The sequence below is a fragment of the Anguilla rostrata genome, chromosome 13 (assembly GCF_018555375.3).
Source record: "Anguilla rostrata isolate EN2019 chromosome 13, ASM1855537v3, whole genome shotgun sequence".
Lineage (NCBI taxonomy): Eukaryota > Metazoa > Chordata > Actinopteri > Anguilliformes > Anguillidae > Anguilla > Anguilla rostrata.
In genome coordinates this window covers 13451998-13477782 of record NC_057945.1, presented here as the reverse complement: position 1 = coordinate 13477782, position 25785 = coordinate 13451998, and the positions used below count along the sequence as shown (strand labels likewise).

At 43.6% G+C, this 25785-nt stretch overlaps 1 protein-coding gene and 1 long non-coding RNA gene across 3 annotated transcripts in view; both read left to right on the top strand.

Moving 5' to 3' along the window:
• The first annotated feature begins 596 nt into the window (after nt 1-596).
• Nucleotides 597-16228, top strand: LOC135238380 (uncharacterized). The gene is made up of 2 exons (XR_010325101.1): nt 597-935; nt 15419-16228. It is a non-coding gene; the product is annotated as an uncharacterized LOC135238380 (long non-coding RNA).
• A 3392-nt stretch (nt 16229-19620) lies between these two features.
• Nucleotides 19621-25785, top strand: part of LOC135237808 (homeobox protein Hox-C11a-like) — a 65591-nt gene continuing 59426 nt past the window's right edge. The window contains exons 1-2 of one of the 2 annotated variants that reach the window (XR_010324929.1): nt 19621-20039; nt 25205-25258. The gene's annotated coding sequence lies outside the window, so the exon portion shown is untranslated. The remainder of the gene's footprint in view (nt 20040-25204; nt 25259-25785) is intronic. The other variant, XR_010324928.1, reaches the window with a different exon arrangement.

Sequence of the window (25785 nt, the reverse complement as noted above, 5' to 3'; positions counted from 1 at the left end):
TGCGCTATTACAACATTGTCTTGGTTGCAGTGAATCTAGAGAGGTATAGGGATTTGATTTACAGCTGATAATAATGATTTGTTACCTTACTATTCATCTGCTAGAGAGTGGATTTTGCAGTTTTGCATTCTATTGACGCTGCTTTCATTCTGAATAAATGTGCAATTAACCATTAGTCGGCCTCAGTAATTGTACTGTGTTCCAATCCTAGAAGTGGCACTATTTTGTACCCTTGACAAAGGTATTGGACCGGAATTGTTTCAGTGAATACCCATGTGTATCAATACTAGACTATATTTTTCTGTGAAAATGGGTCTCGAGGGCAAGTGCATCTTGACTTTTTGCAGTGGCAGATAGTTTTTACTTGCTTAACAGTTGACCGGTAGAACAGTGTGATGGTGCGGAGGAAAAAAGGGAAAGAGAGTGGTTCTGTGAATGGGCAATGAAATTGTTTTGGTATCCAGGCTCCTGACTTGAATCTGAGAAGAGCTCAGAGCTGTAGTGCTTTATGTCGTGGCTAGGGGGCAGTGGTGTACACAAAAAATGATCGCACGCCGAACAGAGGAATTTTGTTGAAAACCGGCCTATTGGTTTTACTCACAGTTACTCTGGTCTTATTGAAGTCCGCGTCGCATGTTGACTTTTTTTTACACGTTGTATAAATATTGTTTTGAGTTCTTTTTAAAATATAATTAAACACGATGGCAATAGTTGATCTCAGATATAAGCTTTTGTACCCGGAGTGTTTGTAAAACACACGAATCAGTTTGTTCATTGTTTTAATACTCACAGGGTCATTCTCTCTCAACTAACATTTAGATTTGGAGATTTTCAAATTACAAGACTTTGATATGACGCTCGTAAAAGACGTGACGGAATTGTACTCCAGCAGCAGGCTACAGAAGATAAATTTAAGAAATTAAAGTGATTTCAAGGTGAGTATTGTGCTGAGGGTCGCAATGCTCAGTAAAAATGATGTAGCCAAATTCAACCCCTGCTCCGAATTTTCGAGTTTTCATTCATTGGCATGAAAATAAATGAATACAAGTAAAAATACAACAATTCAAATGAAACCATTTTGGCCTAATCTGCCGCACATATGAAAACACAATTGCGTCATGCAACGAAGGATCTTTTTTTATTAGCAAAGGGAGAATGTGAACGCGCCACAAAAAATGTAGGCCAGCCTTTCTCTTTTTTGTCATATTCTCTCTCAGCTGGCATAGAAAACCTCCCCAAGTTTACTTATTGCTTTTCAGCAGCTCATCCCTGCAAAACCAATATTCAGTTTCTATCCATGTGTGCCTGGGATTTTCACGACACGGTAAACGATCCAATCGCCGTCCACAAATCTTTAACGACGTTTTGCAACGATGTCCATGTTATGTGTGAGTAACTCTCGTACTATCTGTGCTTGTAGCGACGTACTCATTTGCCTCTACACGTCTGGAGCTATAAATTGCCCAGGACCCAGCTCTTGGCAAAAAAAAAAAAAAAAAAAACTGAACCTGAATGTAAAGAAACACCTGTACCTTGACACACAGTCGATGGCAGGTTTATGACACAGTGGCCCACACACGAATATAAAAGTGTTCTGTGGGGTTTTTTTTGTTGTTGTTTTTTTTTTGCTTAAGCCATATATTTTTTAAGTGCTTTTTGCCAAATGCCTTTACTTTCTTTTGGTGTTGGTTTCCATGTGCTTTTTCTGATACTGCTATCAAATCTGATTGCCATTGCATGGAGTAGGCCTAATCTTCAGAATATATGGTGAGCTTATTCCACCAGTTGGCGGTTTGGTAGGTGGGGGGATGGTAGCGCCGTTTCCCCCACAATGTTCAGCCGTTTTAGTCATTCTAGAGCCCCTGGGCAGTGGGACAGATTTTCAGTCCAAACTATTTGAGCACCCTGAGGTCCACCAAGTGATTTACAACTGTCTGGGACATCTGCGTGGAGCCTTTCCACATCTCTCTGTCTTTCTCTCTCTCTCCCTCTCCCTCTGTCTGTCTGTCTCTCTCTCGCTTTCTCTTTTTCTCTCTCTTTAAAGCACATGCACATGCTATATTCCTCCTTACTCACACATATGACTTCCCCATGCCTCTCTCTCTCTCACGCTCTCCCATTTTCTCTCTTTTGTTTTCTCTAATTCCTCTTCATATAGGCATGCATACAACCTCCTCCCCCCTCCCTGCCTCTCTCTGCCTCCTCCCTCCCACCTCTTGCAGTCAGCAGTAGCCAAGCCCTGAGAGTGTTCTGACAGAATGAGTCACCTTCACTGAAAAAAAAAACACTCCCTGCCTTGGATGGACCTGACTAAATTCCTTTCACTCTCTCTCTTCATTACCCTACTGCCATCCCAGGCCTAGAGAGATGAGCCATTTCATTCTCTCTCTCTCTCTCTCTCTCGCTCTCTCTCTCTCTCACTCTCTCTCCCCCCTTCTTTTTCAGCATCCTCGCCTCCCTTCTTTCATTTTCTCTCTCCCCAGCTGGACCCATAAATCTAGGTGACAGCTGACTGCCAGTGTGTTGTATTTTGGGAAATGTCTTGCCGTTGTAGTGAGGAGCATATTTTTTCGGGCGAAGGCGGTGGGGGGTGGGGGCTGTAGTTTTTTTAGAAGTTTTATCATCTTTTACAGTCTGTGGTTCATTTAAATCTCTTCCTCTCAACTTCAGCCGATTCATGGAGAGCGATTCGGACGAGGCGGTTTAAAGTCAGCCCCCCCCCCACCCCCCCGTCCACCCTTTGCATTAAAGCACTTTGAAATCCATGAAACGGATCATATAAATTCAGTTCATTATGATTACAATTTTTACTATTTTATTCGGGTGATTTTTAGCAGTCTTGGTCCCCTGTGGCTTGCTGGGCCGAACCTCCGCAGGGTACGTTCAGGGGCAGGCGCAGGAACCCCTGAAAGAGGATGTGAGCTTCAGGGGGGTGAATCAGCCTTGTATTTAACATTTTGCAGGGTCCTGTGCCTTTCACGTGTGGCCAGTTTTATTGGCCTAGGGCCCGCAACATTCCCCTGCACCTCCGTGCGTCACAGTTTAAAGTCTGCAGGGCTTGGCTCCGCCCACCCAATGCAATCTTACAGACCTATTAAAGTTTTAACTAAGCTAAACCTTTAGTCTCCTGATCTAAATCTCACATTTCTTTTCCGAAAGGCTACACACACACACACACACACACACACACACAAACACACACTCTGTACTCTTGCACATCTTATAGTTCAATCGAGGCTAAGCTTTTGGTCACATGATCTAATTGTCATGACCCAAGTTCAGTCATCGCTTAGTGATTGCTCAGGCTTTAAATACATCGGCATTTCTTTATTGTGAGCCAAAATAGCTAAATGGTTTCTTCACAATGATACAGAATGTGACTGAACATTTTATAATACACTTAAACTCATCAAGACACAACGATAGGCATGCACAGATAGGTTACAGGATCGTTAAAGTTCAGAAGAACTCTGAGCAAACAAAAATTAAAATTCCTGCTAACGGCACATTAGATGAAATGTCAACCAAATACATTACATTTTTATCTTGTGAAGTTAAACATTTTTGCGCTGAGGTTTTCAGGGTTGCCAGGTTTTGTTTCTGGACCAGCTCTTATTGTTTATATTTTCTGCGCTTTCTGCCTTTCTGATTTTCCATTCTTTGGATGGGACATTAAAGCAGGCCTGTGGTCAATGTCGACTCCATGGAATTTTCTGTAAGGGTGTTAGCCTCCCATGCATTCCCGATCCACTTTGATTACCCAGTTTTCCCTGTAGATGAGTCTTGAATTCTCCCATCGCCATATTATTTAAATAACTTTGAAACAAAATGGGAAAATTTCCAAAAATTCAAATGGGTAATTATAACTCACGTGTAACTTTTAGAAAAACTGATGTCAAAAGAAATTTTGTGTACGTGTCATGCTCAAGAATGATTGAAATGTGATGCTTATTGTCCAGTTGAAGTAAATTACAAATAATTGTGTTTTTTTTTTTGTTTGTTTTGTTTTTCTTTTTTTTGGGGTGGGGGGGGGGGGGGGGGGAGTGGTGTGGTGTCTATAATTTAGAAAAAATGTCCTAAATCATGGCACTGAAAACGCGCTTGCAGGAAGGGGCTAAGTGTGCACACGCGGCTTCAGCTTCAGGCGGGGGGGGAGGGGCGGCCCGGGCGCGGCGTTGCCACGGTGAGACGTTGTGCTCGGTCTGTGGGTGGTGCCGACAGCTGCGGGCGGCGTCCCCGGACCCCACATTGCCAAATTACCTCCTGTCCGTCAGCCGCGGGCCGCGGGAGACGCCTCAAACTCGCCAGGCATTCGACAGGAGGACTGACTCTGCAGGTCTGCCTTTTCCGAGCCGTCTTCGCGGCGGGATGGTCGTTAAACTGGCTCTCTCTCCTCAGATGACTCAGACGTCCTTTGACCGGGGGCGCTGTGCGCGGGGCGGGGACGGTCCCAGCCAAACGCTGCTGACGCCTTGACTGATTTATTGGCGGGGCAGGTAAACTCGGAGAAGACTCTCAAGAATGAGAACGCTCGGGGCCTCGTGTTGCTTTTGTGCCAGTTATGTGTCGGCTTCAGGAAATTCTGCAGCCTGCTGAAAAACCAACAGTGAGCAGAGACCTGTTAAACCACACGCAAATAAGCAGAGCGAACACACTGGAGCCTCGATAACTCCTAACTGTGTTCATTGTGGACAGTGGCCAAGAGCATACATATTGAGCTTTCAAAAGTACGTTAAAAACACAACTGTTGGGTCTTCTGAGTGTTGCGTCCAGCTGAGGCACGTAGTGGCTGAGTCGCACTACGGCCGTGCATCCCGTGGGGAGACATAAGCACAGCCATAGTTATGGCCATAGCAGGAGTGTTTAAGTCAACAAGGCAACCCAGGTTATTCAACCACTTGTGATTTTTTTGTGTGCGTATGTATATGTATGGGTGTGCATGTGTTCGTGTTTTTGTGCGTGTGATTATGTATAAATATTATGTTTATTATAAATACTGTATATGTGTATGTGCTCGTGAGTGATGTGGTATACATGTGGGTGTGTGTCTGTATGTACGTGGGTACCATGTGTGCATATGCATGTGTGTCAGTGTGGTATATGTGCGTATTTGCATGGGTGCCACGTGTGCTTGATATACATGTGTGAGCAGAGGGATAGTGTGTGTGTGCATGTGTATGTCACTGTGGTGTCTGTCTGTATGTACATGAATACTGTGTATTTGTGTGTGTGTGTGTGTATGTACAAATGTTATGTGCATTATTATGAAAATTTTATATGTGCTTGTGTGCCATGTGTATATATGCATGTATACATGCTGAAATATGTGTGTATTTTCATAGGTATCGTGTGTATGAGTGTATATGACTAAGATGTGTGAACATAAAGGAATACTGTGTGTCTGTGTATGTCCGTGTCGCGTCTGTGTGTGTTTATGTGCAAAGTCTATGCATTATTATGAATATTTTATATGTATATGTGCTCGTGAGTGTGATGTGGTGTACATTAGGGTGTATGTGTAAATGAACATGGGTATCATGCGTATGTATGCGTGTATGTCAGTGTAGTATATGTGCATATTTGCATAAGTACCATTTGTGTGTGAGTATATGTGAATAAAGTGTGTGACTATGGGAGTTCTTATGTGTGTGAGTGTAATGTATGTGTGAGTGTGTGTCTGTATGTACGTGGGTACTGTGTGTGTGTGTGTGTGTGTGTGGAGAGAGTGTAATGTTGTATAAGTGTGAGTGTGTGTCTGTATGTAGGTGGGTACTGTGTGTGTGTGTGCGAGAGTGTAATGTTGTATAAGTGTGAGTGTGTGTCTGTATGTACATGGGTATTGTGTGTGTGTGTGTGTGTGTGTGTGTGAGTGTAATGTTGTATCAGTGTCTGTGTGTCTGTATGTACGTGGGTACTGTGTGTGTGTGAGTGAAATGTTGTGTCAGTGTCAGTGTGTGTCTGTATATACATGGGTACTGTGTGTGGGTGTGTGTGTGTGAGTGTAATGTTGTATCAGTGTCAGTGTGTGTCTGTATGTACATGGGTACTGTGTGTGGGTATGTGTGTGAGTGTAATGTTGTATCAGTGTCTGTATGTACGTGGGTACTGTGTGTGTGTGAGTGAAATGTTGTATCAGTGTCAGTGTGTGTCTGTATGTACATGGGTACTGTGTGTGGGTGTGAGTGTGTGAATGTAATGTTGTATCAGTGTCAGTGTGTGTCTGTATGTACATGGGTACTGTGTGTGGGGTGCAGTGTGTGTGTGATGTACATGGGTATGTTGGTGTAGTGTGTTCAGTGTGTGTCTGTATGTACATGGGTACTGTGTGTGGGTGGTGTGTGTGTGAGTGTAATGTTGTATCAGTGTCAGTGTGTGTCTGTATGTACATGGGTACTGTGTGTGTGTGTGTGAGTGTAATGTTGTATCAGTGTCAGTGTGTGTCTGTATGTACATGGGTACTGTGTGTGGGTGTGTGTGTGTGAGTGTAATGTTGTATCAGTGTCAGTGTGTGTCTGTATGTACATGGGTACTGTGTGTGGGTGTGAGTGTGTGTGTGAGTGTGTGTCTGTATGTACATGGGTGCTGTGTGTGGGTGCGTGTGTGTGAGTGTAATGTTGTATCAGTGTCAGTGTGTGTCTGTATGTACATGGGTACTGTGTGTGGGTGTGAGTGTGCGGCACTTTTATGTGCAGAACGATGCAGTGGGATGTGACATTTGCTGAAGCACTCCCCAGGGCGGTATAGGGTATAAAGTACAATTAGGTGCTCCGGTGTAGATGTGAAAAATAAAACTCGTGGCAGGAGAAAGTCGTCATGGCGACGCATCTGTGTAAACGACAAAGGGCTTTTATGAGCCCCAGAGCAAAGGGGAATGAAACAAGACAAGACAGCGCGCGTAAAAAAACCCACGACTCTCCCAAGAAAAGCACGCAGAGTGCGGAGAGGCTGCCGCCTGCTCGGTTTGTTTTAATTTTTTGCGGGCCGGTCTTCTGTGAAAAAAAACGGGAGCTCTCTCCCGGAGGGATGGGCTCACCTCTCGCGCCCGCTTAAAGGTGCGCCGTTTCGGATATATTTACAGTCAAATGTTACATCTCCTCGTAAAACTGTTTACTGCCAAAAGAACACAGTTTTTTCTGGAGAGAGAAAAAATAATAATAATTGAGACCTGGGAAGGGCCTGGATCCTCCAGCGCAGGTTACTGCCATCTTTCCTAAGGCAGCGAGCCACCATTTTGATGGGTCGGGCCTGGACATTTAATGCACCGGGCTATTTGACCTTCATATTGGATTCGGCCTCTGGACCATTCCGATGCAGAATAATGTGCTTCGACGGATGTGTGGCCCTCTGCATTGCGAGCAGACTTTGGCTGTCACGTCTCGCCGCGTAGGACAGGCTCGAGAGCAGCCCTGTGGCAAACCGCATTATCTGGCTCCCGAGCCTGCGCAGCTGACTGGAACTTTCTTTTTTACTGCGTCCATATAACATGTATGTTTTTCCCCAATGACAAGACCAATTTGCCATGCCCGTGGAACCAGACATCGCAGGAACTCTAACCGTAGTCATTTTCGGGTCACGGACGCCGGGACTGCGGAGACAAATTGTTCCTGGCGTTCGCCGGGCCGCACGCCGCCGGCGGGTGCCAGCGCATTGCCTTGAGTTTTATATAGCAGCGGCCTCGCATTCGCCGCGCGGCGTCGGGTTACCGGGCCGGTGGAACTGCGACGGAAGGGCTGCGACGCACATTTCATCCCGAGCGACGAAGCCGGGCCTCGCGGTTCTGCCTGTCAGCGCGTTCCCTCTCACGCTCCCAAAGCCTCGATGAAAACTGTTTTCCTTTTCAACTGCCCGTGGATAACAGAAATAAGTTCTTCAAGTTATTATAATGTACCCTAAAAATCACATCTGTGCTTATTTACTAATGGCAAAAAGTATACAAGAATACAAACAAAAACAGGAAACAGAAAAACTGAAAGCATTTAATTATGAGTTAGATCTCTTATAAATAAGCGTTTTGTAATTATAATGTACCACCGTGGTGGATTGTGCCTAGTCAAAGGTAACAAATATCAGAGGTACAACTATACAGAATTGCATTCATTTTGTTGCTTCTGCGTACCTGGCTCTAATTAGTTGTAACTATTTTACTACCCTCTAGAGGGCACTGCAAGTGAATGTGAGTCCCGCAGCCAAAGTCATTAAAAAAAAAAAACCTTCAACGCTGATTGGTCCTTTTAATTTATAATAGCGCTGTCTCTTTTAATGTGAGTCTAATTCAAGGAGGCTCGTGGCAGTGGCAATGCGGGCAAAATAAAATACAAGAGAAAAAAAGCAAAAGTCTCATCTTTTTTTAAAAAACGGCACTCTGTGTATTTTTGGGTCGATGCTAGCTGACATAACACAGGTTAGAGGAATATATATATGCTGTATTGCAATGATACTGCATTATTACGTGCTGTTCTGTCCCTGGGAGAGGAGTAAGGAGTATGTGTATGTGGCGGTATTACCATGACTTAATAGGAAAGTGAGGTGGGTGGGGGAGGAGAGCGACTGGCGCAGGGAAGGCTGCTGCAGTAAAACGCGTTCACACGTGGGCTTCGGAGGGCCAAAGGCCGAGCCTGCTCCCCGGCAGGGCTCGGCCGGCCAGACAGCCAGCACAGCAAACACGCACCCCGGCGGCACGATCTGCGCACAGCCCTTACGCGAAGGAGGGGTACAGGCTGTGGTTTCGGGGCTGGAGTTTCCGATTAACATAATATGCAAAAAACTGGCAGGGGGCTGTACACACACCTGAAAGGAAAGTGAACCCAAACCGAGTGTTTCCAGTTTAAAGAAGGAGACCATTAAAACTGTGTCCTTTTTGTTTGTTACTTGCTTTGTTTGTCTGGAAAGTCACGTTTTCTTTGGGTGGGTATTGCTTACTTTGGAGAGCTAAGGGAGGGGAGAAATGAGGCGATGTTGCAATGCACTAAATCAAAGGAATGCGTGGAAATTTGCCTGCTTGCACATTTTATTTTGTAGCTTAAGCACAAGCCGGTAAAAAAGAACTTGCGGCGCATGTAGATCTTATCGGCTCCATCCTTCATGAAAGTAGAAGGCTTTGTGTGTGTGTGTGTGTGTGTGCGCGCAAGCGTGCGCATGTGCGTGTGTGCATGTGTGTGTGCGCAAGCATGCGCATGTGCGTGTGTGCATGTGTGTGTGCGTGTGTGCATGTGTGTTTGTGTGTGCACAATTGTGCGTGTGTGGGTGTGTGTCCGCGCGAACGCATGCATGCGTGCTTGTGTGTGTGTGTGCATGTGTGTGTGCGTGTGTGCATATGTATTGTGTGTGTGCGCACAAGCATGCGCGTGTGCGGGTGTGTGTCTGCGTGTGTGCAGGCGAGCGCATGTATGCGTGTGTGTGGGTGTGTGCATGTGTGTGTATGTGCGCACGTGAGCGCAGGTATGCGTGTGTGTGCGTGTGTGTGGGTGTGTATATGTGCGCACGTGAGCGCAGGTATGCGTGTGTGTGCGTGTGTGTGGGTGTGTGTATGTGCGCACGTGAGCGCAGGTATGCGTGTGTGTGCATGTTTACAGAGAGTTGGGGGGGTGGGGACACAATGAGGATTGACATCAGTGTTCTTAATTGGAACCACATTAGAGCTAACCACCTGAAAGTGAGCTGTAATGGAATTTTTGTCAGTACCCTCTACACAGATGTCCACACACAGAAAGCAATATAGAGGGATTATTGCAGAGAGAGAAGGGGTGATGGTTGAGCTGGCTTGGCATCAGTAGGCCCTGCCCTACCAACTTCAGCCCAAATTGTCTGTTAAAAATGCTTATTTTCTATAATGTTTTTTCTTTTTTTAAAAACTTGCAACCAGAGGGTTTTTATCTCTTCGTTTTTAGTATGACATGTTGTTCGCCTATGGCACTTGTTTTGTTGGCTGAGGCTATAGTGAGTCATCTAAAAACAAATGTTATCCCCCTCCTTCATATTATCCTCATATTATTACTAATACCGTAAGGCAGTTGGTTGCTTTTAATTTATACAATTTTCTGATTGGTTGACATTGGCATTAAGATGAAACTCTCTTGGCAGTAACGGCAAGCTTAGGGGCGGTGCCATAACGCTAGCTAACCGCATAGCTGCTAATATTTTGCTGTTCTGATCATTGTGGGTGCTGCTCTGAACTCTGAGGCGGCGGGCCCACTGTTTGTGAACTGCACACGATTGCTCGGTGAGTGGGCCAGCCCTGCGTGGGCTCAGTGGTCTAATCCCAAATCCACACTGCGCTTGTGCCGACCGTGGCAGGCAGCCTGGCCAGGCGGCACTTAATTGGCTTTAGCGCACTGTGGCCCATTGTCAGTTGAATGCACCCCTGTTTCAGTATTGATCATGTTGTGAGTTTCCTGCCACCCCTATTTGCGGCTCACCAGCTGCAGCAGAAGCATACTGTCGAGTTGCCAGCTGTAGCTTTTACAGGCAAAATGGCTGAACTATCAATTGCATTGACTTGTGGCCTTTAAAATCGAGTTGGTAGTTTTCACTTCTGTCTAAAATCACTGCAACTTCATGAAAACACAATTTTAATTAAATAGCAAGATAGCCTACTCCCATAGTTGAACATGTCATGTTTATGTTCCCTAACCAGCTTGTTTATCCAAGAAATCAGTAGGCAATTTGAAACTTTCACACCAAAAATGAGCATTAATGAGGGGCCACTGGTTTTTATTTTGGCTGTGTTATATGACTTTGTCATGGTTTTGGATGTTTTTCTACAAACAGATTTTGTCATATTGATTTGATGTTTCAGCCCTAAACCAGCAGCCCTCTTGATTTTATGCAGTATATGTTGTGGAATTGTGAAATGGGGGCCCAGGAGGAGCAGGTGTGTGTATCAAACATGTTATTTTTCTGCCAGTTTTCCTGAAGGGAGCCAGAACCTCCATCTTAAACCTCCTCCAAAGAATCCTCTGCTTTATTTTCTTCCCCAGTCCGGTTCAGCTTTGATTTTGATGGCTTGCCTGGGCGTCTGGGTTGCTCGTCCTGCTAAGGCACTGCGCTGGTGTGTAGATGTGCCCCGCAGCCTGGCGTCAAACCCACGCCATCCCAGCGCTGACTCCTACGGCAGCGCTGCAGGGCAGCGCACCACTGGCTCCGGCCTCACCCATGGAGGGTTTGCCTTGCGTTTGCGCGAGCCGCGCTTGTAAAGCGCAGCGCGAGGAGAGGCGCCAGTTGACGTCAGCTGCTCCGGAGCAGAGCACACGCCGTCCCGAGTATATACGAGGGGTTTCAGCAGTGAGTGGCGATGAGTATTACTGGGCATTCCAAACCGGGAGGAAAAAGGGGCGGAGAGCATTAAAAAAAAATATACAAATGTGGCTTTTGTCCCGGGACAGCGGGCTTGTTCGGTGTGGGTCTCTGAACTCGTGAGCTCGCTGAACGGACGGTCGAGCGTGTTCGGTCCTTCGGTTTTTCTGCGCAGTCTTCCTCCGTGCGGGAAAGGCTACGGGGAGTCTCCACTCGCATGGAGCCCTCTCTGCGTGTCCGCTGCGAGGGGAGCTCCCGCTTTGTGATCATGCCCTGGCAGAGCGCCCCTTTTCTGCCCGACGTGGAACCGCTAACGCTGGCTCTCCGGTTGCCGCGGTGCCGGCTCACGCACACGAGAGCCGAAGCGCGCTGCGCTCACCCGCGAGTCAGCAGCCGCGGAGGGCGGGCGCCAATCGGATGAGAGGGCGTGACTTCCGCTGACAACGCCCAGGAGCCTGCGAGCCCGCAAGCTGTTAGCGTGAACTAGCACGGCTGTAACCAGAGGAAACCTAGTGCCCTGCCGACAGTGTCATCGCCGTGGAATTCATGACGTTGTCGGCTGATGAGACAGCCCAGGCTCGAACCTCGCGCGTCTGGGCTACGGGGCCTGGCCTGCGCGTGTGTGGTGAATGCTTTTATCGTCGTAGCCTTTCGGAAGCTTTCAGTTTTACCTGAACTGATACCATCGCAGATCCTAGATTCCATTTCGTATTCATCTGGCTGCTTTGCTGCATTAGTTGTTTTGCCGATGTTAGGCCCCCAGCACTTGTTCTGTCACAAAAGCCATGCCCAAAGCTGAGTAGATGGGAGGTGCTGGCGGTCTGCTTGACCTGTGTCCACAGTAATCCTACCCAAATTTCCTTTACAAATGCCAATAGGCAAGTGCTGCAAAGCTTTAAAAATCCCCAGAAAATGGGTGACTCCTTTTTGAGGATGCTCAAATTTTGACTGATGAAAATTTTTGATGTTTTTTAAGTGCAATGTAATTCAGGTGGAAGAACATATGCTCTTTGACACTGTCAGTTGCTCTGGATAAACAAATGTAAAGTAATGTATCAGTTGGAATGGCTTCTGATAAAGGTTTGACCCCGAAGGGTTTGGTATTACCTACTGGTAATTTAAAATCAGTTTATCTGATTTCTTGTATATTTGATTTCCAGAAAAGCCAATGGGGAGATTGCACAGGGTTGGTCCTTCTGCTCTGAATGCCTGAATGAATTCTTTCTCAATCTCATTTTCAAGGCTTTGCTTGGCAGGCTTCATTTTAGAGTTCCTGCTCTCCTTTATTTAGCTTTGAATTCTTGCTCCCTATTGCTGTATCTGTTGTTCTTTCTGTGTGAATTATTTAAAAAAACATGATAGGCTAACACAATATCATGTATCAGCCAAAAAAGACAAAACCGTGACATATCAACCAAATAGAAGCACAAATCTTGATCACTTTGGGAAAATAAAGAACAAAAAAAAGAAAATAAATAGACAAATGGCTTCTTGCAGAAAACAACTCCCTGAATAAATATTCAAAATGTGTATTTTTATAGATCTGGTCAGAAATTTGCCAACTAGATTTTGGTTCCTGCAAGTCAATGTGAAATCAGAGACTTTGTTGCAAAAGCCAAACCTGGCAGCCCCGAAGTGCTGGGAAAACTACCTTAAAAGGATGCAGTCCAGCTGTGGTCTGCAGCACCACTGCATTGGTAAGGGATTAAAGAAGATGAAGGGTGGAAGGGCGCTGGTCATTTTCCATTTATTGTTTGTTTCATTGTTTTGTTTTGATGAACTAAAGAAGTGCGTTTTGGAAGGCTAGGTTTGGTCTCTCAATAATGCAGTTCTCGGGGTATTCTCAGGAGAAGTTCTTTAAAGTCTTTAAACCCTAACAACTCATAAACTCAATTTAAGGTATGAAACTGGATCGTTGACTGAAGCCCTTCCTTGTCGAACAGCTGAATCAGACAAAAGACAACATGTCTGACAATTATGATGTTTTGTCATGTCAAACCACATTAAAAAAATAAATCCTTAGGTTATATTATCTCCCAGAAAGTGCCATACAGTAATCTATTCACATCTCATTGAATAGCCTCATGGAGGACACCATCCACATAGAAGAGGGTGACAAAAATAGAAGGTGAACACAAATTCAGTGAAGTTTCATGAAATACTATATGAATCACAAACGTAAACATTGATCTGCTATCTTAAATGGAAAATGAATTAACCAGTGACAGTCAACAAATGAGTTGCCCAAGTTTAAAAATGACAAGTCTCTGAATTTCTCCATGCTATCTATCACAGCTGTGGTTGCAGTCAGGCTGACATTTCAACAGGCGTATTGTGGGCAGCAACTGCAGAACCAATAAACATGCATGATAAGTACTGCCAGTTCTTTTTCGGTATGAACCTCTTCAGTGACTTTATAGGAGTTGTAAATTAAATTTTAAAATGAGGGTTCTGTGCGCTTTCCATATAAATGGAAAATTGACAATAACCTTAAGAGAAAAGACAGAGGTTGGAAACGGCTGTACCTACCCAGTTAGCCAAAAAAAAAAAGGTTTGTAAAACTTTTTTTTAAGATTCTGGAAAGTTGTGAAAACAGTGTGTTCCTGTAATTTTGTCACGTCACAAACGTATCAAAACCACTATAACACATCAAGAAAAAACCTTTTCGACAGAAAACGTGCGTATTATCTGGGCCTATTTGCAGCATAGCTGGAAGCGTGCGTTTTAGGAGTGGTTAAAAAGAAACGTTATTTGCCACAATCTTACAACACCTTACTGGAATGTTGCAAGAAAAAAAAAGCTGCAGTAACATTTTATGTTAGCTTGGTATTCTGGACCAAGTATATTTATCCATATATTGCATGGATTGCAGGTAATTTGTGGGCATATATCCACACCGTATAATATTGTGACATAGATAAAAATAGTACCAAAGCGAGCGAAAAAAAGATAATTTAATTACTCTGTGGGATAAATTATTTGGGTAATTGACTGAGAATCAGTTTGTTGGTTTATGAACAAATAAGCACTTCCACATTGTGTCAAGACCCATTTTTCTCTTTTTGTGAGCTAGTACCCTGACATTTAGAAAATGGCAATCAAGTCTTCACATTTCCCCATATTCTATATCTCGTCTGACATCTAGCACAGTCAGTTAGCTCAGTCAAAACAAGCTACTGCTTTGGATTTGGACTGACAAAGCAGTATTATTTTCTGAGATACAGTGGCATGGTCATGCTTTTGTCCTGTAACTTTCTTTTAAAAAATATTTTTACCTGCTGATGAATTCTGATGAAAAGTGGACAAATGGTTTCAATGAAAAAGGGTTTCTGGTCAGAGAGGGCTGCCCCTCCTATTGGCTGCCATTAGGGCTTGCTGTTGTCCCCAAATGCCTGGGGGGTCTTCAGTGATACAGACAGAGGCTGACTCACCCACATGCATGCACACCTTAGGCTGATTAGCGTTAAGCCCCAGTTTGTCTAGTAGCCTACACCAGGCCCCTTATAAAGGTAAAAACCTGCTTTGCTTTGGGGGTAGAGGCCTTTGATTATGAGTTTCTGTGCGGAATGTTTTTGCTTTTTTCTCCTTCAGTCCTCTGGAAAGTTACTCTCTTTTTTGTTGTTTTTATTATGTTTTAGGTTTTCCTTGTTTTAACTAGCTCACCCCAGGAAAGAGAGAGAATAAAACAGCCATTGTCCAATTCAGCTTGTTCTTAGTATCCTCTTTAGCTCACACTCGCCACCCGGCTTGGAGGCCACGCCCATCGCCATGCCACAGGGTCTCAAGGTCAAAGGGTACGGTCCCAAAGGCTATTGAATTTTACTTGCATTTTTGGTCATTCTTTACAGGAGCATATACCGCCAGCACATTGCAGCCTGTAGTCTGTTTTTGTTATGTTGAATTAAAATAATTAGAATTTTCATATTAGCTGGAACTTCTACGTTTAAACAAATAGATAAAATTAGCAGACAATCGAAGAAAAGCAGATTTTCTAGTCATTATGACTCCCTTGGTCATTCTGTTTACCACAAGATCAATGTCTAAGGCTGAAGCCAGAAGGGAAATATCTTTTTTAATACCCTTTTCTTTTTTCTTTTTTTTTTAACATCTCTTTACGTCACTGCAGGCACAGGCTCAACATCGCTCCACCAATCACAGAAAACACCACCCATCGCAGCAGATACGGGCAAGGACAGCTTATAGGCAAAAATAATGGCTTCCTTTGTGGCTTTTACAAGGGGGGGGCCCCTCGGGTTCTCGCCACGAAATGGAGTCCGGCAACGTGGTCCTTCGGCTCTCCCGCTGCTTTCAGCTGTGGCTCCGTAGGACACAATAACCGCCTGCCCTGCATAAAACAGCTGTTTCTCCTTGGCATGTCGTGTTAGCGAGCGCTCGTTTTTCATTGGCTGCTGGCAGCGCCTCGCAGCCCATGAAACCTGACGCTGAACAGGAATTGGTGAAAATGCCGAGCCTACTCTGCGCTCCCAGCTCATAAGGCATTCAAAACAGCAATTATCACCGGCTGTAGGACTCAAAGCACATTCTACGCGTTTTAAGGTGTTAGGGCAGCATTTGTCCAAGAGGAATATTAAACTCTCAATGTTAATTAAAAGCACTAAATTAGGGATAACATGATAGATGCAGAATAGGCATGTTTAAGCCATTCCTAGATGGAAAATGGCCCTGGAACCACTGAAAATACATGAATATACTTCCTTATTTTATTTTCAGCATTCAACCCCTTTAAGAATCCAGGCATTCCTCTGAATGTATATACGCCTGACTGTGTTGGAAAAAATGTTATCCAGCAAGGTAAAAAAAATCTCATATTGTTCAACAACATGCAAATGAGTGTTCAAAATAAAAGCATATTGTACCTTTTTTTCTTGAACTTGCAAAAGTATGCCTAACAAGTGAAATAAAGTTTAAACAAACACTCGTGTTTATTTGTGAGTCAAAGTTGAGGTCCGATATTGGCTCAGTCCGGACCATTGTCACTGAAACACGTACGGCCCGTCACCCGTGTCATACTTGCTTGTCTCCCCATGAAACTGGACCTTTGCGTTTCACCAGCTACGCTACTCTCTTTTGGGAGCCTCGCATTGGGTGATGTTCTTCTCGTTGCTCCGTGGTTTTCATCACCTTATAACGCACGCATGCTGTGTACACGCCACGTTGTTGATGAAATGGGTGGATTTGCACCTCCCGGTCTCTGGCCAGGCCTCTCTTTACCCTGGCCCGGCCCAGGCCCAGGCCCGTGCGTTTGGAGGACTCGCTGGCCCTCTCTCTCTCGCGCGCGGGCGCGGGCAGGCCTTCAGCCGAAAGTTACTTTGTCGGCATCTCCAGTTACACACATCATTTAACCGCGGCTCTGGCACGCCTCGCTGGGCTTAATGTCCTCGGCTCCGGCTGCCGCAGCTCCCGGATTGACTCTGCCTTCTGCCGTGATCCCTGACCCCTCTCTTCCTGCACTTTGGCCGTAAAGTCCGGACAGCCCCGACAGGCAGTATAACGCCGTGGACCGTGGTCTCTCCCGTAGCATTTATGTCAGGATGTGACATTAGGCTTAAGGCCGATGATCACCCGAGTCATGCCTACAGTCACCCAGGCCGAACGGAAGGCAAGAGAGTTTGCTCAGCTCAGCATTATGAAATGTAGGGGACCGGAATTACTGCTGAAGACTCCTCCACGCTCTGACACTTGCAGTTAGCGCAGTAAGATTTTAAGGCGGTTCATGCAGGGACTCCCTGTCAGCAAGTTGATTTTCAGGTCTTCCTCTCCTGCTGAGTCCTGGGGTGGCTTCCACAGACCCCACACTGTCTCTCCTTGGTTGGTACAGGAGGTTGGTACTGTTTGATTTATAACGGCCTTTAACGTCCTTGTCAATTATTCCACATTTACCCCAGTGAGCAAAAATCTCACTTATTATGAGTGGAATTTGAAATATCCCTTTATCAAACATGTAGGGTAATGAAAAGATGCCTCAAGTCCTGCCCTTAAAAGTATTGTGGCATGCTAATGAGCATGCAAGCAAATCTACCTGTCATTGATATAAATTATACACACAAATGTCCAAAAAACAAAAAGAAAGTCATGTGACCTAGAATTTAAGACAGCTAAAAACTAGTTACATTTTAAACTTCTGAACGTAAAGAAAAAAACATGCTCAGATCAAATGTAGTATCTATACTTACATTTTTTTCTGAATTGTTTTTTATCATTGAAAATAACAGATGCAAGAAGGAAAATATGACAGTAGTTTTCAAGTATCAAAGTAACTTTTACAGTAACAGCATTGTTACTTATGATTAAAGTAAATGCATTTAAACACCTTCAAAAAATATGTTTTGTGCCACAAAATTTCTGTGTAAACAAAAAATAGCAAATGACATGCCAATGGTTTCAACTGATAGTCCAAATGCTTTGCCCGCAACCTGGTAGAGGCATGATTTTCATTCTCTTCTGGACTTCACCTCCTGGCCCTTCCCACCCTCCACTATACCTTTTTACACTCTGTGGTCATGATCTGTGAGACTTAAACAGTCCCTTGAGTTGCAACAGGCCCAAATGCAGTTTGCGTCAAATCACCATGGACAACAGAGACCCCTGAAGCAGCAAGTACCGTGCAATGCAGCCTGGAGCCGGAAGCCTGGAAGCAGACGGGTCCGTGAGCAATTCCCCTCTGTCAGACTCCTACCTGCTGCAGGTTTTATGATGATGATTTATGCCTCTGTGCGGTGAGCCACTCGCCCAGTCAGTAAAGGGAACTTCATAGAGAGGAACTGCGACTGGTTGTCAACCTTGACTGGATCAACTCCAACAGATAAAGAGCTTGTCGGGCACATCCATCTGGGTCCCTGAGAGTGAATGAACCGATCTGAGACCGCTTTGGAGTTTGTACATTGAAATGAAGAAACCAAATGCACTTCTCTGGGCCTCAACAATCAGCTTAACAATTAATAGCACACTAAGTTATGAAGTTTTGTGGTCGTGTAGCCTGCTATACCACACACTAAACCAAGAATGCACTCATCCAACTTTCTGTGCAAATTATATTGTTATTCTTTATGGCTACCTTAAAGTAAAGCGAAGCAGGCTGCCAATGTCCAAAGTCCAAATTAAGAGGGAAGCAGATGTTCATTTAAAACAGGTTTGAAAAAAGAAAGAAAATGAGCGAGGGAAATTAGCAGTAATGACATATGGTATGCTGTACTCAAATAAAATAAAAATGGGAAAAAAATACATTTATAACTGTTTATCAGTTGTACACTCAGCTACTAAGGGAATTTTCATACGCTATTGAATGCCAATTGTAATATTTTTTTTAAATACTCATATTTCTCACTTCATCAATCCCTCCTGACAATCCCCCACAGTTTAGTGAACACTATTTTAAAACCCTCCCACTGCCCACAAACATTGTAAACCACAATTCCCTGTCTGACAGATAGGTAGTAATGGGTTATATGCAATTTTAATTGTATAATCACCTATGTTTTCAACCTTTTTTCATCCAGTGACCCCCACCCAGGCTCAAAGATAACCAAGGGACCCCCATCATATGTTAAAAATGGTTATAGGCTATATACTGCATGTTTTATTATTTTCTTTTATTAAAAAAAAAAAGGTTTTTTAATTTGAAATATTTCCCAGAATCTAGCCTATATAATATAATATAGTCATTGCATATCTTGTCTGGCCAGGGACCCCTCTTAGTGCTTTTAAAGTCCTCTAAACATCCTGTTGAAAGCTCAGGCATTATCAGATTACACATAATAATAATAATAATAATAATGATAATAATAATAATAGTGATAATAATAATAATAATAATAATAATAATAATAATAATAATAATGTATCAGCAGCATTAATGCACAATCAGAAACAGTAACTTCGAAATGAGATTTATCTGCTACAGTATCCTCAATATGGTTATGGTACTAATAAACACAAAATCATTTAGATAATAACCTTTCAGTAATCCAAAAAACAGCATCGCTCATTTCAGTCATGTAATTTGTCTTTAGTACCGTTATTACATTTTTCAAGTTACAGCTGAAAGGAAGGAAAATGTGCGCTTTGAAATGTTCACATCCACTATTTTAAACAATTCTATACCGTATTTTGCTTAACACTGATACAACAAGACATTTTTGATAAAAGCTAAATACGTTACAATGACACTGATTTGAAAAACAAACAGCCTAAAAATTACAAATAATAATAAATAAATAAAAATACATGTGTATAAGTATGTATATGTTCTTCCCTTCAGATGAGTTAGCCGCGCACCCGACAATAGCCTACAGGTGCGCGCACGTTAAAACGCGCTTTCTGCACCACTACCTTACGCCTTGCTGTGCGTAATCGGGGATGTTAGCCTACGTTCTGTTTATTCACAGACCTCTACATATACACTATTTAAACGCCTTTCCGGAGTTTGTCCTTATTAGCTAAGCTTTAAAACTCGACAAAACCAAAAAGTGCTAGACCTACATAAAGCACAAATTGCCGCACTCAAGTTGTAGGCCTTCATATGAAAAATGTACTTTAGACAAACGCACATTTTTTTGAATCGCAAGCATGAAATTGACGGCTAAGAATTATGTAAAAACTCCTAGCTAACTTTCACTAAGTACGCTCTTTTAATAGTTAGTTATAGGCTACGAAAGTGGCAGGTTGGGCTACAATGGATGCGGATACAAAATACGCCAAGGGAATTTACCTGCACCCGTAAACTCCAGGTAAATTTAATTCCATTTGTTGATGGATTAATGACGGATTACATGTCGGGAAAATACTAAAAGAATCTAAGAGTTTGTGAGGGAACAAGCAACATCGTCGAAATGAATTCTAGGACAATACTCCTAGAATCTTAGTTTGGACATGTAGGCCAAGCTAAGATACAGCTATAGGCCTAGTCTGTTTATACGAAGAGCTAGTTTGTGTTTTTGTGGAATTAGATTTCATCTTAAATTCCTCTCCCATGACCTCCTCTCATTAAGTTAGCAACTTTTTAAATGCGCAAGGAACACATTTTCAGTTAGTAAGGGAGCGGTTGCTGGAAAGTACTCACTTCAACCTATACTCATTTACATCAATTGCGCAAAACAATTTCCACCAACATGTCTAGCCTACATTCATTACAAATAAGTGGCTCACTGATAGCTAATAAATTTCATTACTTGAGGACGCAAATGAACGAGTACGCTAGCCAATCATAAGCTAAATAATTAGTTGGGATTCTAAGATAGTTTGCGTTGCGTTGTTGACTCTTCTAACTGGTCTGTGGCTGGACTAACGTGGTAAAGTAAGCTGGTGGTCAAACTGGTGGACTAGCTGACTATATCGCTGGTCAGCTGGTCAAAATTATATAATGGTCTGGGGCTGTTTTTCATGGTTTGGGATAGGATTCTTAGTTCCAGTGAAGGGACATTTTAATACTACAGCATACAATGATGTTCTAGAGAATTGTGTGCTTCCAACTTCGTGGCAACAGTTTGGAGAAGGCCCTCTCCTATTTCAGCATAATAATGCCCCTGTGCACAAAGCAAGGTCAATAAATGGTTTGCCGAGTTTGGTGTGGAAGAATCTGACTGGCCTGCACAGGGCCCTGACCTCAACCCTTGGGATGAATTGGAACGCCTACTACGAGCCTGGCCTTAATGCTCAACATCAGTGCCCGACTTAACGCTCTTGTGGCTGAATGGAAGCGAATCCCTGCAGCCATGTTCCAAAATCTAGTGGAGAGCCTTCTCAGAAGAGTGGAGGCTGTTGTAGCAGCAAAAGGGAGGACCAACTCCATTTTAATGCCCATGGTTTTGGAATGAGATGTCCAACAAGTACGAGTGGGTGTGATTTTTGGGTGGCCAGATACTTTTGTCCATGGAGTGTATGTTTTGCTCACGGAATAGCTAGTAAGCCTGTTTCTCTTGTATTACGCTCCACGTATTTCATTTTTCAGCATTCAACAAAAAAATTGTTTTAAAAGCTAAGAATAATGTCTTGTGTCCCACATTGTGACCTAAGTGTGTTTTTGTTGTTTGAATGGGCAGAAGCATTCACACAAACATATATTTCTAATGTACTTCCTCCTACTATCAGTTATTGCAAAGATACAGCAGTGAAACAGCATTCTGTTCGCTTAAAGAAGTTGTTAAAGAAGTTGTAGACCAATTTTCAGTGGTCATACAGTAGCAACGATAAATCAATTAACAAGAAAAATCTCTGACTTCTCACTGAACATGCCTACACTGGTAATGTGCCACTGGTATTGTTGGCTGTGGACGGATAGTGGCATGTTGTCATATTAGGGTTGCGCTCTATTGTTGGTAGTTGATATGGTCAGTTTGACTCTGCCATAGGCTAGCCAGAGTTTACTCTGGATATATAGAAAACATCTGCTGTAGGAAATCAACTGGACCTTCATGTAATTTTAGCATCAGACACTGAACATAAAGCATGCTGAACTCCAACAATGCGCTAGGTGGATGCCAGCTGGCAAAAACCTGCTCGGCAACTACCAGCCATCCCCAATTAGAGCTGCACCTCCTGCTCTTCTCGTTGGTCTGGCAGCGCAGTGGTAACTTGAGGAGCACAATTAGCACATCCAAATTGGAGATGAAAAAATTGTGAATAAGGTTTCTGCAAAAAAGCTTGTTTTGTGGGCCGTCTGGGTAGTGTAGAGGACTCCACATGTATCAGAGGAGGCATGTGGTAGTCTACACCCTCCCCAGACTAACAGAAGGATAGCGCATCGACCAGGACCATGATACACACGGGGAATTGGTATAACGACTGAATTGGGGAGAAAATGGGAGAAAAATGGCAAAAAAAAAGCTTGTTTTATTTTTGATGAGGGCGATGCTTTCTGAATCGGCATGGGGTGGACAAAGTGCAACTCCTTGCTTGCTTTCTTCATGTTCTGAGAAGACCTACTGCTAAGCCACGCAGGGAAAAAAGCAATTAAGAACTGTTTTTCTGTGTGTGATGGCAGTTTAGAAAATATTCTCAGATCAGGTCGATCAAACAAGTAATGGCACTGTGTCTGTAACCTTTTCAGGGCAGCCTTAAAGTTAATCTTTCATCCTCTCACTGAGTTCATCTTGGAGAACTTTCATATGGAGTAAAGGTCTGGCTGAAGACATTTTTGTCCATTTCATCTGCCATTTCCTCAAAAATGTTGAGCATCAAAGCAGGAAAGGAGGTAGACTTTGATCACGTTTGACTCTTCCTCTCGTGCCCTATCTGAACCATGAGGGAGCCTTAGTGTAGCTCTTATTTACCTGTTCCCTGGATAATAAACCACAACTTTAATCTCTGCAGAACTCTAGATTTATGGATGAAGTGCAGTCAAAGAACGAAACGGCAGCACTTCAGGAACACATAAATTGACAGCAGGCGATAGGTGTGTGGAGAGACGTTTATAGTGTGTCGCATGGTAAATGTAAATGAAGTTTGCCTTCGCCACATTCCATATGCTAATGTTGGAGAACTTCCACCGGTGGCACTTTGCTTTTCTGTTTGAACAACTGCGGTCCTTTTTTAGATTAAGCGATTACCACTACCCTGAGGCTCATTTTTCTTATAATGAAGTAATTTGTGTTCGTAAAAGTAGCATCACAAAATCAGCACAATTGGTAGTTCTCTCAGATTCATAAACCCAGGGTCTGCACAGTTATTGAAATGGTGGTGTTTTGTTGAGGTGTTTTCTATTTTTTCTTTTTTGGTCATCTTAATGACGTGTGAAACAAGTGTGAATTGTACTCCCTGCCAGCTCTTGCTGAAGGACATCATTTATCGTTTGATACCCAGGACCAGTCTTGTAACTGCCTGTCTTTGTTCCTCCATGGATTTCTATCTTGCCAGAGTTTGAGTAATTAATGTTCCTTGACCCACTTTCAGAAAACCGTCATGCCGTTGTATCAGATTGTTGAGTGAACACGCTATGAGCCAGATCCCCTGCTGTGACCTAATGAACGAAAGATGAATTGAGAAAAGTAATAGACTAATCTCAAGGTGATTGGCGCCTACGATATTTCTGAGTGTTTCACCTGAAACCTTTCGGTGTGTAATGTCCACTGACTCAAAAAATGTGCAGTCTGTCTGATATCGAATATGAGAACAACCTAATAAATCTTTTGCTTTTCATAGCCTATATCCTCCAGATCCTGATCATCCTGTGTGAAATAAACCTGACGTTGGCATGACTTGGCACGTACCTGGGGGAAAAAAATGATTGCTTCAATTAACAATAACTCAAAAAAGTGTTTAAGATTTTTAAAGTGACATTTTACCTGAGTGTGTACCATAATGGAACAAATGAATTATGTAATTTTATGTCATTTTGAAGGTCACACAAAATTTCTCATTCTTTTGTTGGTTTTACACAGAATCATCCTTGTAGAACACCAGAGGTATTGGCACACCAAACTGCAGAAAATGGTTCATTCTCAGTTATTTCAATTTTTTCTGGTACAAAATGATATTGGATCATATGAAGCTGGCACAGTTTTTACAGTCATAGCACATTGTTGGATTTAATTTTCAATTAGTATGAAAATAGCTAACGCAATATACAGTAGGTGGCTTTTTGTTGGAGGGCTGTGTCGAAACAATACCTGGTTCACAGCTTAGGTTGGCTGAGGGTGTGCTTTCCTGTCTAGTTAAATATGCATGTCTATGGACGCATCATATGCAGCTGAACGGGCAGACATGCGTGCGCCTGATCAACCAGTGGTGGGCACTAATCCCTGCTGACTGAACCCTTCCTAACCCTGGGCCACGCCACTACCAATTATGGGTTTCCCTGCAGAGCTACCGGCTAAAGTCGGCACTAGACCATGGGGATGTCGATGGTCAGGTTTGGATTGTCAGCTGTTCCTGTAGTATTTTCCATTCCTTCTTGCTGGGCTTTTTTACCCCCATATCACTTATTGTTAATGTTAATCTCTAGCACCAGACACACTTTCTGACCAGACTACTTTCCTATATAGAGTGCAGAGGGATATAATAAGGTGTGAAAAAGTGATGACAGCTCATTGACCAATCAGAATCAACTATCTAATGAAGCCGTCGTCTAGGAATATCAGTACACATACAGTGCTCTCCAGGTATTTTCTCTGCAACGTCTTGTTTAGTTTACTCAAACAATAACCTCCGACAAAGCTTTTCTCTCTGTCCTTCTTTCGACCATGCAGAACCAGGCATTGCATGGAAAATGAGGTACTGAGGAAAATAAACAGACTGATTACTGAGAAGGTAAAGGTATATCACTCACTCTGCTGGCAGGGAGGACTGCGATGAGACTTTTCGTCCAGGAAACCAGGAATCTGCTGTTATTATAGCCACGGTTGTGGGTTCCCATCATAAGAGGGACAGGCGTGGCACCGCCGCTGCACGTGCTTCGCCTGTCTGCGCTCCTGTCGGGGCCACACAGCAGTGGTCCCGTTCTTGTGTCCTCTGTGCAGTGGGGTGACAGATAAACGCTAAAGCTCACGGAATGGCATGCAGCACAGGGCTCATCACAGCCACACCATCACCAAATAGTGAACGAATGACGTGCGCCCACCGCCAAGACTCGGCTCATCCAACAAGCAGAATGTTCTGATGCTTTCCGAAGTTTCGTCTGGTGAATAGGAAAGTTGCAGAATGGTTTGCTACGTTTGACTGCAGTCCTCAGGAGATGGGGGGGGGGGGGGGGGGGGAAACATTATAAAATATGCGTTATAAAATTGGCCACAGTATAAATGTCGTACACAATCACCCTCTCAGTTGCCACGCCTGCAAAATTCTTCAGCTGCCTGTTCGGTTATGTTCCATTTGCGTTTCTAGATGTTCACGTAATGTTTTGGTGCTCTAGAATGTACCCTTGCAGCTATGTAATTCTGGCAATTTGATTCTCCCTCAGGGTTCACCACAGTTCTCTTCCCAGACCCGGACTGCCAGCCGGTTCTGCGGACACGTGAGTCAGTTTTTCCCACAAACCCTAAACTAAATGCAGACTCTCATAAAAAGTGAAGGAAAAGAACATGCACAACAATACAAAATGAGCAAGAAACGTTAGCGCAAACAAACAAAGCTCTAGGCTGCAAGCTGCTACGGTCTGTTTTACCTAGGTATGAATATTAAATCCCTCCTCCACTCCCACCTGAAATTGGGCACAGACACTTTCTATTTTCCCCAATAATGGAAACTCCATTATCCTTCTAAAGAAAAGTATACTCATGTGCTAACATATTCCCATGTTTTTAAAAAAATCTGTTACCTCAACAAAGATTGCACTCTATGTGAATACACAGTAAAACGTCCTGTGTTAATTCCACCTATGATCTGAACTAGACATGCACTATACCAATGCAGACATATGCAGTATTTGCAAATCTTTTATGCACAGTGCCATCAAAATGCATTTGCCTCCTGACTTCCTCTGTTACCGTATATTTTTCATGCATCATGGCTTCAGGTCTGTAGACAAAATAATATTAGATA